We start from the raw sequence: 15,925 nt of genomic DNA, 5'->3' as shown, positions 1-15,925 counted from the left end.
GAATATTTATCCCGAGAGTGAAATAGAGTTTTGCAAATAGAAGAGCCTGACTTATTTTTAGCGCTTGGATTATTTGCAAGAAACCCTTCATCCTTGAGATATGAACCTTCGACAATTGAATAAAATGAATTGGTCTGTAGGGTCTAGGTTTTTTATGGCAATTAGAATTACAGATTTATTTTAAAATCAGATCTATGAAACATTGAGTAGAACTTTAACTTCTAAATGTTTCAAGTTATATAGAATTGCAAAAACCCTGATAAGTCAATGGGAAAATTCTCTAGAATGCAAGAGGACTCATCGGTTTCCTATTAAAGAGAACAACTTAAAATTTTAAGAATAGTTATGCAAAGAGAAATCGAGTAATTGTGAAATGATTGAATGGAATAGAAGTTGTACTAAATATTATTCTATAGGAGAAAAGAAGGACAATGTTAAAGGGATTCAAGAATGAATGTAAAATACCACCTATTACAAAGGAAATCTAATTTAATCTGACATATATTCACTACTGGTTGTGGTTAATTGTGTTTATCTCGGTTGTGAGGAGGAATGATTGTTATCCTCCTCACCCAGGTTCAACTCCCATAAGTGATATATTGATCTTATATTAAGTATATTGTTGTAACAAATTTGAATTTGTTGTTAAATGACCGTATACCCTAAATATTCTAGGGTTTAACCATCCTCAAAATGAGGGAGAGTACACTTTTCCCAAATTTTGTAACTTGGAAAAAAATGTTCACTACTGAGCATAAATGGCTAATGAGTGGATGCTGGAAGTGTTGAAGTATCACCATGAGACTTGTGAAGGAAATAAAGATAGCTATGTTGCAAAATTTTGTGAGACGGGGATGGGAGAATGAGTTTTGAGGACAATTAAAAGTTCCTCTCAAACTAAAATCATCTAAAAAAATGATTTATTTTTATTTTTATTTTTGAATAATTTGTGTACGATAGGTAGAAATTTTGTATTAGATCATATCAAAATGAGTAACATCAAACAATATTTCTATGCTTACTTTCCTATCACAAGGGAAACCAAACCAAAGACATAACATTAATTTTATTGTCCAAATAAAAGGCCTGAAACTGATAGAAAAAGGCCATTACATTGTACCTACTAAAACTATTATAGACTATTTTGTAGGCTTGATACCCTATTCTATCATTATTTGTCATTAAAATAACATAAACAAGTGTGTTGTAAGCTGCGTGTAGAATTTCCACAAAATTATGATCTGCTAATAAGAAAAATCTGAAAAACACTTTCTTTTCTTACAAACACAAAATTTCTCTACTCATTTTGTAGTGGAATCAGGAACATAAATAAAACATAGTCACACATTTCTATTTTTTAACTAGGGAACCGAACTAGAAAAAACCCTCTACTTGATGAGAATTTTATTAATAGAAAAAACTGAGCAATTGATCTCTTACAAAATACACTTGTTTCAATTTGAAAGATGCACTTGTCTTTCCTGCTTGATCTAAGATTGAAACCCTAGCAATACTGCTAATCTCTGTTGCCATGAACTATCTTGTTCACAAGCTTCTTTTGCACACTCTTCCTCTCACAACCTCCACGCACAAACATGTGCTTCCTATAGCTTAGTCTCACCAACTCATGCTCACCAAAATAATTATTAAACTTTTGCCTTTGTTCCTTCTTTTAAAGCAAATTTGAATGATTAAAATTAGTGAGTTTTCTAATTAAGGGATGCTTTTTTGATTGATTGAGTTAGCATGAGTTAACTTTCATGCAAGTCATCCTATTTTAAGTCAACCACTTGAAACTCAATCACTTTTGTTTTTCCTCAATTAACTCACACTAGAAAATCAAGAAATCGACCATCAATTTCAACACACCAGTTACTTGCCACCTAACTCATCCTAATTTTTAGGGACTAATTCCTAAATTAAAGGAACTCGTACTAATTTATAGGGAATATCCTATTTTTTAGGAAATTCAGTCACTCACAAGAAGGAAGTTGTTCTGGATCCTATGATTATGGCACAAATCAAGGAACCCTTTTCTCGTTAATATTTTCAACACTCCCTCTTAGCGAGGAAGTTTTTCTTGGAAGAACCTCATCCACCTAGATCTGTCTTCAACTCTACCAAGTTCTCTGCTACTGTAGTTGCTCCCTCTTAACTAGAAGAATTTCTTGCTTTCTTCTGCGGAACCTGCTTTGAAGACATGTTATTTCCCACCATGTTTTGTGGGTCCACCACTTTAGTTATAAGGTCCATGTATCCAGTATATCCATGCGACTGCTTCTTCATTATGGAAGGCTCAACTGTATTCTGATCTCCCGTAACCAAATCCTCTACCCACCTACCTCGAACTCTCTAAATACTGGAAGTATCTAACTGAGTGACTGCCTCTACTCACCCTAGGCTACGGTCCTAATCATCATCATCTTTCTAGTCAACCCAACTTCCAACTAGCTTAGACTAAAACTGAGACACTAGCCGAGGCTCCATCATGAGAGCTCCATCCTACTCTCGCTCAACCATCACTTCTCTACTCTATCCACTACTTGCCTTGCTACTCAGGGATGCACCTATCTCTACCTTCTTGTAGAGATTCTTCACCCTCAAACTTATTTGCTTCTTACATCCAAAATTTAAGTGTTGGAGCTACGTCTTACCTCTACTGAAGATAACATCATATTTCTTGTCCTCAAGGGTAACTACTGAAACAAAATTCTGCCTCAATCCTGGAACATAAAGAACATCTTTGAGGTGAAGGGAATTACTTGGCTTCCTCTAAAAGCTGACAGTACCAACTCCTCTAGATGCATATTGACCATCATCTCTTAGATCAATTTGAACCTATATTTCCTTCTCCTTCAGCTAACTGAAACTCTTCCTATTCCTAATCATGTGGAAGGAAGCTCCTTCCTCATAATTCTATCTGTTGAGCTTTCCATGAAAACCATCAATGATAAATCCTTCCCGAACTATGTAGAAAAGTCTCTACCTCCTCTGATATAACAACATGATCCTTCTTGGCCCTCTTCTTCTTACTAGGACACTTAGAAGCATAATGTCCAAACTCATGGCAATGGAAGCACTTGATCTTACTTAGAGCCTTCTTCTTTCCCTTCTCATTGGACCTAGCCTCTCCTTGACCCTTCTTTCCCTTAGCCTTGCTACCCTTTCCTGCAAGGGCATAGTTCTCCTCATCCCTTGTCATAACTGATCTCCCTTCTACGAACCACTTTAGATCTCCTCCTGTATGCAGTCAATCCAAAACCTTTCCCACTTTGGGAAGTTCTCTCTCCCAGTACCAACATCCTGGAACCCTTTTGACGACTTTTGAAGTCTGAGTAAGGTAAAACTCATAAGATCATGCTCAAATAAAACCTCTCCCACCCCACCTAGCTCATTTCATACCTGAGTGAACCTTGACAAATATGGGATGATGGGCTCATCATTGCTCATCTAGATACTCCTCAACTTCTCCTTAAGAGAAAGATTCCTGGTATCACTGGTATCTTGATACAGCTTTAGGATTGTATTGTACATCTCATATGATGTCTTCTTCTCATTGATATGAGGCCCTATTTGATCTTTGACCCCGTCTAGAATGATCCTCTTTTCCTTGATATCATTCTTATTAAGCTAGGCCAATTGCTAGGGCTCTTGAGGTGGTGCTATGACCTTCTTGATCTACTCTCCCACCCTGTTATCTTCCAAAACCATCATGATCCTCCCTTTCCAAGCAATGAAGTTCAATTCTCCCTCTAGATAGTGATCTTCTCTCAACCCTTGGTAAGCCATACCGCTTCCCCTAAGAGCTCTCTAAAAAATGTGCCAGTAGTAGTCTTGTAGTCTTTCACAAGAAGTTTTACTTAAGGCTCAAATAATTTTGTCTCTCCTATGAGTCTTATAGTCCTTCACAAGGATTGAACTTAGGGCTTCTTTTGTCAACCCTTTAACAAAGTTCCAACCTGTACACAAGCTTTATTGAAAAGAAAAAAACATGTACAACATCTTTGTTGAAAAAAAAGAAACCTCTACAAGAGTTGCCCACTTCCATCCAAACATGACCTCTACCAACCTAGCATCAACACGATACTTGAAAGGAGGAATATCATACCTGAAGGATCAACTTATTTCTCAATTCTTATGGATCTTTTCTTATACAAGTGTCAGCAACCTTTGGCCTTGGTTAGGGCTACTATAGTAGCTGCTACAACACTCCTCTCAGCCTTCTATTGCCTTGAACACAGGCACTGAGCCTTCTTCTAGCACCCTTTCCACTTGAGTTGTGCCTGGGTTCTACTTGGCCCCTATAGAAACTTCTTTTGAGGCCTTACAACCCTCCCAAATCTTTGTATGAGAGGTCGGTCTATCTCCAAGAGACAAAGTTATTATGGCCTATTCTGAAGACATTATGCCCACTAATCCTACATAGAAAACCTTTCAGACTTCAACATTGTCACGCAACCACCACCTTCCCAATATCTTCTACCCTGAAACACTAGAAGAAACACTATCTCGACCTCCTTTCACTTCAGACAAACACCTAAGGGACTCGGCTACCACAAACCTCCTTTTCCTTGTCTAATGCACTTGTGATGATCACAAATTTGTTCCAAGAGCTCTGGTACCATGTCAAATTTCCATGAAATTCTAATCTACTGATAAGAACAATCTAAAAAACACCTTTTTTCTTACAAACACAAAATTTACCTACTCAATTTGCAGTGGAATTAGGGACAAAAATAAAACATAGTCACACAATTCAAGACATTTTTTTTACTAGGGAACCCAGTGGGGATAAACCCTCTACTTGATGAGAATTTTATTGATAGCAAAAAATGAGCAACTGATCTCTTACAAAATACAATTGTTTCAATATGAAATACACTTGTCTTTCATGCTTGATCTAAGCTCAAAACCCTTGCAAGATTGTTGATCTTTGTTGCCCTCTACCAACCTGTGTAGAAGCTTCTCTTGCACACTCTTCCTCTCACAAGCTCCACACACAAGCTTGTGCTTCCTATTGCTCGGTCTCACCAACTCATGCTCGCCAAATCAATGATTAAACTTGTGCCTTTGTTCCTTCTTTTAATGGAAATTTGAATGGTTAAAATTAGTGAGTTTTATAATTAAGGAATGCTTTTGTGATTGATTGAGTTAGCATGGGTTAATTACTCATTCAGCTCATCCTATTTCAAGCCAACCACCTAAAACTCAATCACTTACGTTTTTCCTCAATTAAATCACACTATAAAATAAAAAAATTGACCTTCAGTTTCAACACATCAGTTTATTTCCACTTAACTCGTCTTAATTTTTAGGGATTGATTCCTAAGTTATAGGAACTCATCCTAATTTATAGGGAATCTCCTAATTTTTAGGAACTCGATTCATGCACAAGAAGGAAATTTTTCTGGCTCCTATGATTAAGGAACAAATGAAGGAACCCTTTTCTTGCTAATATTTTTAACATTGTTGTCATAAAGATAAACTCTCAAGAGGGGAATTCCACTTGGATTATAACAGGTGGGCCTATATCCTCCTCTAATTCTGTGAATTCCAAATTACCAAGACTTCTTGCCATTGTTTTCATCTTGATATCCAAATTTTCAATTTGTTTTCAAGCCTCATCTAGGCATAGTAGAATCTCTCATTGCTCCTTTGGTTGCTCCACCAACACATTGCCCATTATGATTTTGAGTTGTTAGTAAATATCCAACTTTTGCATGTTTCTGGTGTGCCTCGATATTGTGATTCTTTTGTCTAGAATCCAATTTCCAATTTTCTCTAGGACCCTTTTAGTGGCAATAAATCTATGTTCAACTCTGGCTTCCCTCTCAGCATTATCAGTTTTCCTTTGGATTGTTGGTGGGGTATTATTGCAATAGACTTATGTCAAGTGCTCCATTATTGTTTGTGCCCAGGCGATTGATGGGTCATTACTATTTTGACAACCTCTTCTACTATGAGAGCCTCTTACTCGAGGGATGGTATTCAACCAGCAAAGAGAGAAGGACCTAGTAGCCCAGACCCAAAGACTACCCACCACAGGGCCAAAACCAAAACCATCTTTTGATTGAGGATAAGATAACTAGAGAGTGAAGATAAATAAAATATGAAGGAATTGAGAGAGTAGGGATTCAAATGAAACCACATCCATAGGATCGATAGGAGAATACAAAGTAGATCAAAGTCAAAATTAGGAAGAGAACCTAGAAAAACTTTCCATCAAATAGTGTCAAAACTGGAAGGAAACCACCAAAGGAATTCTTGGGGAAAATTCAAAGCTTTTGATCACTGTTGTGAAGCTTCGATAATAGAGAGAATGATCCATTATTGACCAGAGGGGAATAGCGAGACTCATAACCTCTAGTCCATTTAACATCCAAAACTTGGAACTTGCAATTACATTTAAAAAGAATTTGTCCAAGGGAAATTGATTTATAGTACTAATGTAGACCAATCCATAAAATCCAAGGGATGTGGATATGCTGAGTGATATGATTCTTGGGAATGGTCCATGTTCCCATCATCCAACATTCTTTCAAACCAAGTTCCAAAATCACATTCCCTATTTCCTCCACAACTATTGTATGTCAAATCTCCTTTGAGTGCAATGATTCCCTTTAGAGTGGAGCCCCATCGCCATACAAAACCAACCTAACTCATGAACCTCTATAATTGCCAGTACATTGCTTGCAAATGATGCATGTTGCTTATATGCATGTCTACTAGGTGGAGGAGGCAACTATAATTTGATTGTTTTGCACTTTACCACTCATTATGCACCTAACTTGAAACTAATGCTCACCTTCCATGGGGAAAATAATGAAATTTTAAAAAATCAAGATATTCAAAATTGCTTCAAAAATTAAGCAATGAGTCAAAATAAACATGACACGGATACACGCCATTCATATTTTATATAAAATATATAGAAAATAAAAAACCAAAATGATATTTTAATAACACGATCCACATACAGACCATTCAAATTCTATATATAATATATTAATAATAAAAAAAACTAAAATGATAATTTAGCTACTTAAAGTGAGTGAGTGGGTACATAATTCAAATTTGAAAAATACATAAATATTATTTAGTCCAAACTTTTTGTCCACATTAAATCTTCACTGGAGACCTTTGAACCTCTCAAAATATTGAGAATGGTTTCAACATGATATGCATGATCTAAAGAACAAATAATTAGTATGGATTGCTTGCTCATTGGTTTGTGTGGTTAGCAGCCCAATTATACATGTCTTCTTGCCTCCAGAAACATGTCAAATAACATTTTTCTATTGTCGATCTCAAGTTTTTTGTTATTTCACTATTGTATTCATCATTTTACAAGATGACCTCATAAGGGATCACTCTTGGTTGAGTAGACACCAAAACAACTTATTTTGGCACTTGTTGGGGCCACCAGGTTCAAGGATGCCCAGTTGCCCCTTGCACATCGTTGTTTCTGGAAAGGGACACCTTGGGGGGATGTCCATAATGAAAAGGGAGTGTCCCCAATTCTTTGTCAAGTACCTTGCAACATGGAAATCCCATGGATGGGTTCCTTAGGTGTAGGATGTGTTCTTCTCTAACATTGAATGAAAGATAACATAACGTGTTTCAAAAGATATAAAATCGAATGCTAAAAGGCCCAAAAGTAAAAATGGGAAACAATTAAAAGAAGGAAGTCCTGAAGGTGTTAAGCATAAGTTTTCTTAGCTCCAAGGCCAAGAAAAATTGGGCAATACAATTCTTGTGGTTCGTTGATTATGTTTCTAAATTCCAATTTGCATGAATTGTATAGTATTAAAGACTTTCTTATGACACCTCTAGTGATTAAAGTTTTCTGGAAGCTGGAAGTAAGAGGTAATGAGCCTAGAATTAGCATAACAGTAGGAGAATATTGTCCTTTGATATTTTTTTTTGCTAATATGACAAACTCAATAAGATTCTAAAAGTAGGACCTCAAGGAAAGAGAACAAATACATCAAGTTTATCCCTACTAGAATACTGCTTTGGCTTAAAAATAATAGCATGGAACTGAAAATAATTAAACTGATAGGATGAATAATGAATGTAACTGGTGTTGGCTATTGATTAGAATTGTTATCAACATTTAGCACAAGCATGCTAATTGTTGTTCGAGTTTCTCATTGTGTTTATCTTTTGGTTCCATTTAACAATTGACTTAATTGGTTTATATCTATATATATATATATATATATATATATATATATATATATATATATATATATATATATATATATATATACTATTCCCTGAATCCATTGTGGACACCTATTCCATTTAATCCCTATTTTGGAATCTTTTGCAACATAGGTCCAAAGTCCAGTTCCAGTTCAAGCCAATGTTGGGCTTTCTTGGAGCTCGAGCCAAATCTATTGTAGATCACAGCACAAAGGAATTCCAGTTCAGCATTTCCTGGTATTTATGAAACACATTTCTAGGTTTTCAATAAAAAATTGTTCACATTATTGATGTAAAGAGATCCCAATGATTGCAAGGTTAAATGAATTAAACTTTTAATCTTGTTTGCTTTTGCATCATGATTTTGATATTGTTAGAACTTCAACAATTGCAAGGTTAAATGAATTAAACTCTTAATCTTGTTTGGTTTTGTGTCATGATTTTGATATTGTTACAACTATATCTTCATTGTGTGGGGAACTTGTGCTATCCAATATATGAATATCTTTATTGGGGTTAATTATGTAGAGTAAGGTATTGATGCGTGACCCATCTCCCCTAAGAACGAGTCAACATGATTAATTCATGACTAATATTCAAGCGATATGTTTCATGCATTATTAGCTTCCTCTACATAGTTAATTCCAAAAATAATAAATAATATTTAGAGGTTCTCTTCAACTTTGGCATTATGATAAATTTGTTGTTATTTTTTATGACTTTTAGAGCTAATGTTTGTAGAAGGTGATCTTCTGTGTTGCTATTTGCCCACTGAAATTCTGTTTTTTTTCATTTTCTTCAGTGATTAAGACAATAATCTAGTTATTTGGAAAGTTTGTTGTCCAATTATCAATTGGAAGTTGTATACTTAGGGATCTAGCTTGCTAAATTCACAGGGAACCTGTACCACCCACAATTGAGAAAATGAAAATTGCACTAAATTATTTCCGCTAAACATTCAAGCTGGTACACTCCATTTTTGGTTTGGCACTTTTGTTAGAAGGTTAGTGTGTTACTTGTATTATTTGTAAGTGTATCATAGTGTGGATTTACTAAAGATAAAGATAGTAACCTGAGTTATATGCCATAATTATGAATCCATCTTGTTTGTGGTGTCCTCAGATGTTGCTGAATGAATTTTTAGCTGGCAGAGTAACTCATATTTCCACCAAAGAAATTCAGTGTACCAATGCTTACATTTTAGCTTATCATTTGTCAGCTGTCCACTTTCTCTTATGGAGATATCCTTGCTTTGAGCATGAGATTTTCTTTATTATTATTTCAATATTTGGCTACTCTGGATAAGTATAATATGTTTGCAGTTGCTTCATATTGAAGTGGATAAGGGTCTTCACTATTAGCCATGGGGTGTTGGTAGGAACATTATCTAATAAGAAGTTAGGGAAATATCCATTACAACTTGTCAATTACATTATTTTTCAATAATAACCATGGTTATGCATCTTGACATGGATGTCCTTTTGCAGTTTTTCCTATATCAACTATTAAGAGGGCTGAAGTACATACACTAAGCAAATATTTTGCATAGAGATTTAAAGCCCATTAATTTTCTTCTAAATGCAAACTGTGACCGAGAAATATGTAATTTTGGGATTGCACAACTACTTCAGAAATAGACTTTATGATAGAGTATGTTGTTACTCGCTGGTATCGTGCACTAGAAACACTATTGAAATGTCCCGGGTATACAACAGTCATTGATATCTGGTCAGTGGGCTGCATTTTTGTGGAGATACTAAAGTAGGTGCCCTTGTTTCCTGGTAACAATTATGTTCAACAATTAAGACTCATCACTGAGGTAAATGCTTATTCATTATTTATTTTTTTGACGAAGATGGGCAATTCTATGCCTAAAACATAAATGATTTGATGTCAATGATAACAATTGAGATACAAATTGAAATGGGTTGCTTTATCTGTCTTAAATCATCAGATGATGATTTCTTCTACGTTTGGTTTCTTAACAGTTAATTAGTTCACCAAATTACTCTGATCTTGGTTTTTTACTAAGTGATAATGCTAGAAGATACACCAAGCAACTTCCACAGTTTCCTAAGTTACCTTTTTCTCAGAAATTCCCTAACATGGCTCTAGCAGCTGTAGATTTAATTGGAAAAATGCTTGTATTTGGTCCAAGCAAACACATTACATGTATTTTACTTGTTTCTCTTATAATTGGCTAGTTATTATTGTTTTCATATGTGTTGTGATAGCATCAGTTTTTTGCCTTGAAGAAGGGAAGTTCTATACTAAAGAAGTGCAATATGATTTTAGTTTTTCTTATCTAATCTTCAACTGAATCATGTTATATGTTATTATTGTGCTGCCTTAGTTCAAGAGGCCTTGAGTCACCCTTACTTGCCAAGAGTGCAGACATCAATGATGAAACCAACTACCCCAGTCCTTTCAACTTTGATTTGAGTAGCCCTCGTTCACAGAGGAACATATGAACGAGCTCATGTGGATGGAATCTCTTAACTTCAACCCAAGCATGTTACAATAAATGGAGCAGACAGACTTGATATTTATCTTGCAATCCCTCTTTATTGGTTATGTTATTATGTTTCTGCAAGGAAATCCTTCTCTTGGTTTGTTATTTCCTTCTGAAGGTTTGCAAAGCATTGTGTAGGTGTGAAAACTTGTTTTATTAGAGTCAGGTTTGATTTTATTCTTTGAAGGTCTAGTAAAAGAAAAGGAATTGATGGATATGCTTACAGATCGATTGTGGAAATTGTGTATTCCTAACTTGAGCCAACTATTGGCCTCTACTTTATTATCATTGGAAATTAAAATGTAATTGGGAAACTTAATAATCTAAAGTAAACGCCAAAGGAATATGTAAGTTTTGTCTTGCAAACATGATTACATACATTTGGATTTCCAAGTGTGATAGATTACCTGGAAATGGTGCCATCTTTGGTACTAATAACATTGCTTCGTATTTTGTACACAACACTCTTGAAAAATTATATAATCTGGGAGTTATATCCATAACTAGAAATTTGGAATATGGGAGTTGGTTGTATGGCTAAAGATTTTGATAATATTTGATTTGGGAGTTGATCACAGGAGTTAGAGGTAACTTTATTGTGCTCTTCTTTATTGCATTGTATACCTTGGTCTTGATGTCCGGTAATTAATTTCTTAACCAATGTCTAATTTATGGTGTAGAATTCTCAGTTAATTGGTGGAAATGAACAAAGAAGATTGTTTATGAGATATATGCCAACACATTTTTAATGGTTTTCATTGTTTAGAACAGTTTTAGTACTAGTGTAATGGGTGATGAGCCCCAAATTTGGTAACTTGTTGGGCTCATTTGGCCTAATTATCCTTGTTCAATCCATCATTTTTCATAGCTTATGCATTATTTTTCAGTATCTTTATGTCATTTGTACGAATAAGGGTAGTCACTCTTCCTAGGTGGCTAACACGTGCTCATTTTAGGTTTTTTGACACATGTTGGAGAAAAATCGAGCAATCATGGGCTAGAAGACAGCCAAGCTTGGGGTGAGGATTCGTGGGGGGTTGTCTATGGCATTAAATAGCCTTCCTCGGGATCTTCACCCGCAACTCCGAGCTCCAAAGACCACCAAAACCAGATCTAGAAGGCAGCCAAGCAGATTTTGGAAGGAGCTGTCTACTCACAGTTTGGGTAGCCAAGTCCCATAGATTTAGGAGGCCAGCTAGGGCCCTCGTGGTGTATAAATGTTAAGGCCTCAGCCTTTGTGAGGGAATTTTGGGAAACCATTGCATATTTTGCACTACAGTGTTGTTAGCTCTACTTTGTTCTCTTGTAGCCATTTTGGGCATAACTCTTGACTTATGACTATTTTTTGATAATGAGAAGCAGTCCGATTTTATATCAACTCTGAGTTTTCTATAGGAGCCATAGCTCTCAGGGTTGGGCCCAACCTGAGAGCCTAGGCCTTCCTTTTTGTACTATTACCTTTCCTTTATGCATCGTTGTTCTCCTTTTATGCATTTGAAACGTATTTCTGTTGGGCAGATTTAGTTGTGTTGGTTAAATAGGTCACTGTTTATGAATAGAATTGCTTCAGATGTTTAAAATGGATTGGTAGGATAATAACAGGAAGAAGCTCCAAAAGGGTCAACAACACTCTCTGTTTCGCCTCATCCTTATTGGATCAGGGGTTGGAACTGAAGAAACAGTGCTGCCCCAACAAAAACACTAGTTTGCTTGACCATGCAATCCTTAGTGTATTGTTTTCATTTGCAGAAGCTAGTTATGGGTTCAGATCTCTGAAATGTTTCTTTGCATGATTGATATACATGGTTTTCTTTCCAAATAAAGCTGTTGTTCATTCTTTTTATTGACAGTTATATTAGATTAGCTAGGACTTTGATTATTTGTAAGACGTTGTTGATTCAGTTAGATGTACATTGTGCAGGGCATCTCTACCACTCTCTCATCCGCTTAAGCTTCATCAGAGCCAACTGTTCCATCTCCTAGCTAGGTTCCTCGTCTCACATCTGTCCTCTTGCCCACGTAACCCTACCTTTTTGTGCAATCACTGTTTCAGCCTTCTTTGAGCCAATTTAGCCACCTACACCTTCTAACCACTCCATCCACCAGTCCCTGGGCCACATCAAACCCCTATCCTACCTCCATATCCATTCATGCATCTTCCCTCACTCCCCCATCCTCCAAAATCCAATTTCTTAAACATCCTGTAGAAATTTCTGAACATCTTGTAGAAATTCCTGAACATCCTGTAGAACCCCTGCAGACTTCCTGTAGAAGCTCACAAATGAGGTTTCTTGATAGCCAGACTTCGTGAAACTCTCTGAAAGGGTGTTAGGGACTCCTTAGACCCTCTCTGAACCTTCCCAGCCTCTTCCAAGCATTTCTCCTCCTTGATCCACCCCTGCACAGTCAAAGAACAGTGAAAGCATATGCATGATGAAACTGACGACTTAATCAAAAATACAAAAAGATGTTTTCTTCAAATAGAGGTAGTCTAGACACATGTATTTTACCTTCATAGAAGTAATGGCATCTCTTCCAGTAGTTTGCATTCTCTCCTTCGCATCAGTATGACTAGCTGGTAGAATTAGGGTTTGCTAGGGTTTGCGTTACATTTTGGCTTTCAGTTCTTTCCGCAAGTAGATTAGCTTCCTTTGAGTTAGCGTTCATCCATCAGTTAAAAAGCTTCTTCTAAGAGCTCATAAAAGTTGGCTTAAGCCCCTAGCAGACTTGTGCCAGCTGACCAAGTGACAGCTGCGGCAAGAGCTAGTACTTGGGCATATAGCACAGTCGCTTCCAAGTTTGTTACGAACTACGGGGTTGATAAAAGTAAAGAAGGGAGTCCCAGGAGTTGCAACATTATTACTGCAATACTAGAGCCCACCAATGGGAAGGAAAGGAAATTTAGGGTCCTTCGTGGTTTATGTCAACGAAGTTCATGAAACTGAGAAAGTATGAAAATGTTGATGTCATGATTGATAGTGTTACAAAAAAACCAGGATCTCAACATGCCAACTCTGATGAAAATATTTATAAAAGTAGGGAAATCATGGAAAAACACATAAATAATGAATTTGTGCTATTAGAATGCCACTGGAGGTGCTTGTAAAATGAAATAATATTTTCTGAAAGTTATTTACTTTGTACAAATTGTCTACTTTTAATAGTATGGACTGTGTTGATAAAATGTAGTGTAGATCCTATATTTGTTCACCAATCTAATATTTCAATGTTGGTGCTGGTTATTGAAACATTGAAAGGATGCTTCAAGTGAGAATCTTGAGTTTTCAACAAGGGATTAGAGAGCATTTGAGGGTGTGCAGTCACTCTCTGTCTTGTCTATACAATGCGTATTCATTGGAACAACCTAAGATGAGTACACATGTGAAATCTTCATGAGTGGAGATTACAGATTACTTAGAACATAGTAGAGTACATATAATATAGATAGATCCAAGATAACTGAAGTTGTGATATGAATTAGGCTAATTGGAATTTAACAACCATTTTTTTAACTCTTCCTTTTTCTTTAATCAATGGTTTTACTTGGAAATAAGTGGTTTTTTTGTCCTATGATTTTATTTGATATTTTTGGCAACCATTTGTTGCATTATGATTCAGAACTTTTAGTCTTTGTTTCTTTTTAATGCTAGAAGAGTTCCACAACTTTGTGAATTATATCTAGAAAATGTAGCATGGACAACTAAGAGTGTAAATGTGTTTTACTTCTCACATTTGAGAAATTGGATGTGTTATGAATTGCAGTGTCAAATTTGCGGAGACCTAATAAAGAGGGTAATGAATCGATGACCTTCAACTTCAGAATGTATGAGAAGGGATGCTCATAATGAACTTTGTGTTGATGTTAGTTGCCATTGGCAGTGGTAAGACAAATGATTATTTTATTTTGAGGTAGTACCCTTATTTATATGATAATAGACTATCTATGATGCCTCCTCTTAATATGTTGTCTTGATGAAAATGGTAAAAGTTATGTGCTTGTATTAACTTTCAGACATCAACAGACTTGTGATGGGGAGTACATAAAGATAGTTGACCCGCCAAGGTATTAAAACAAAGGAAAGCATGCTAAAAGAACTGGCAAGTAAATAATAACTTTTGTTGTCTAGATTCATTTAATATTAATTGAAAGAATGCCAAGTCTTTTTCTTTAACCTAAGTTGCATTAAACTTGGAATTGGTTATGGGTTGTTGAAACGAGAATGTTGTGAATGTGTGACCCCAAACAGGCTGTGTGCACAGACACATATATTACAAAAAAATAAGAATGATATACATCAATACCAATCAGGAAATAACAAACACCGAAAGGAGAAGATACAATCATTTGTCTTTTGGTGGGGATCAGGTTAGTAGCCTTGGAAGAATAATTGATAGAAATGACAAGAGAAATTCAGACTTTGTACAGGTTCTTTAGGTCTAGTGATGTTAGTCTTGGGTATTTAGAAATTTAGCATAGTAGAGAAGCAAAACAAACTAGGAGAGATGGCATTGCCATTGTCTCTCACACGGATAACAACGGAGGGTATTTTTGCAACATAAAGAATCTAGATAATGGAAATAAGTTTATGGTGAATGAGGTAGGCGAAGATGGCATGTGAAACCAGCTCTCAGAGACATAGAAAATTGCAAGAAGCTAACCATGGAAGAGTTTGAGAGAGTTGTTGGGAATTCTCCTATTGTCCAAGAAATCATGCTATGGGAAAGTGTGGAACGAGCAGAGGCGAAAGAGGATTCTGACTCAAATAGAAGGCTTAGTTTCAAGTCCAAAAAGAAAGTGGGTTGGTTAAAAAATATCAAGGTTATTTTCCACACAATTTGGGGGACCGAATATAAGAAGAGCAGTGATGAGAGGGGAACTTCTTTCAAAAAGGGGGGAAGGAGATATAGTTTTGCTACAGATGATAGTCAGAATATTCTCTTGTATATTCCACAACAGATGAAAGTGCATCAATATGGCAAGTCTTGCAAGGAATTAACATTACTTTACATGCATCAAGAAATCCAAGCTCGTCATGGCTCTATTTGGACAATGAAGTTCAATTTGGATGGAAATTACGTTACTAGATTTGGTTAGGACTATGTTATTTATGTGTGGACACTAGAAGGTGATAGACTCAGACCGCAAATTTGTTGCATCTGCCATTAAACCAGATGATAGTGCCTCCAATGCCCTATTTTAAAATC

The 15,925-nt window shown here is 36.0% G+C and overlaps 1 pseudogene; it reads left to right on the top strand.

Moving 5' to 3' along the window:
- Positions 1 to 9,677: 9,677 nt before the first annotated feature.
- LOC149201201 (mitogen-activated protein kinase 4b pseudogene) lies at positions 9,678 to 10,732 on the top strand (annotated as a pseudogene).
- Positions 10,733 to 15,925: the final 5,193 nt, after the last annotated feature.

Source organism: Pinus tabuliformis, chromosome 2_1 (assembly GCF_031772625.1).
Source record: "Pinus tabuliformis cultivar Carrire ecotype Pingquan chromosome 2_1, CPIR1, whole genome shotgun sequence".
In the NCBI taxonomy this organism is placed as follows: Eukaryota; Viridiplantae; Streptophyta; class Pinopsida; order Pinales; family Pinaceae; genus Pinus; species Pinus tabuliformis.
Note: the sequence above shows the minus strand (reverse complement) of the source record. Positions and strands in the feature narration are given on the sequence as shown.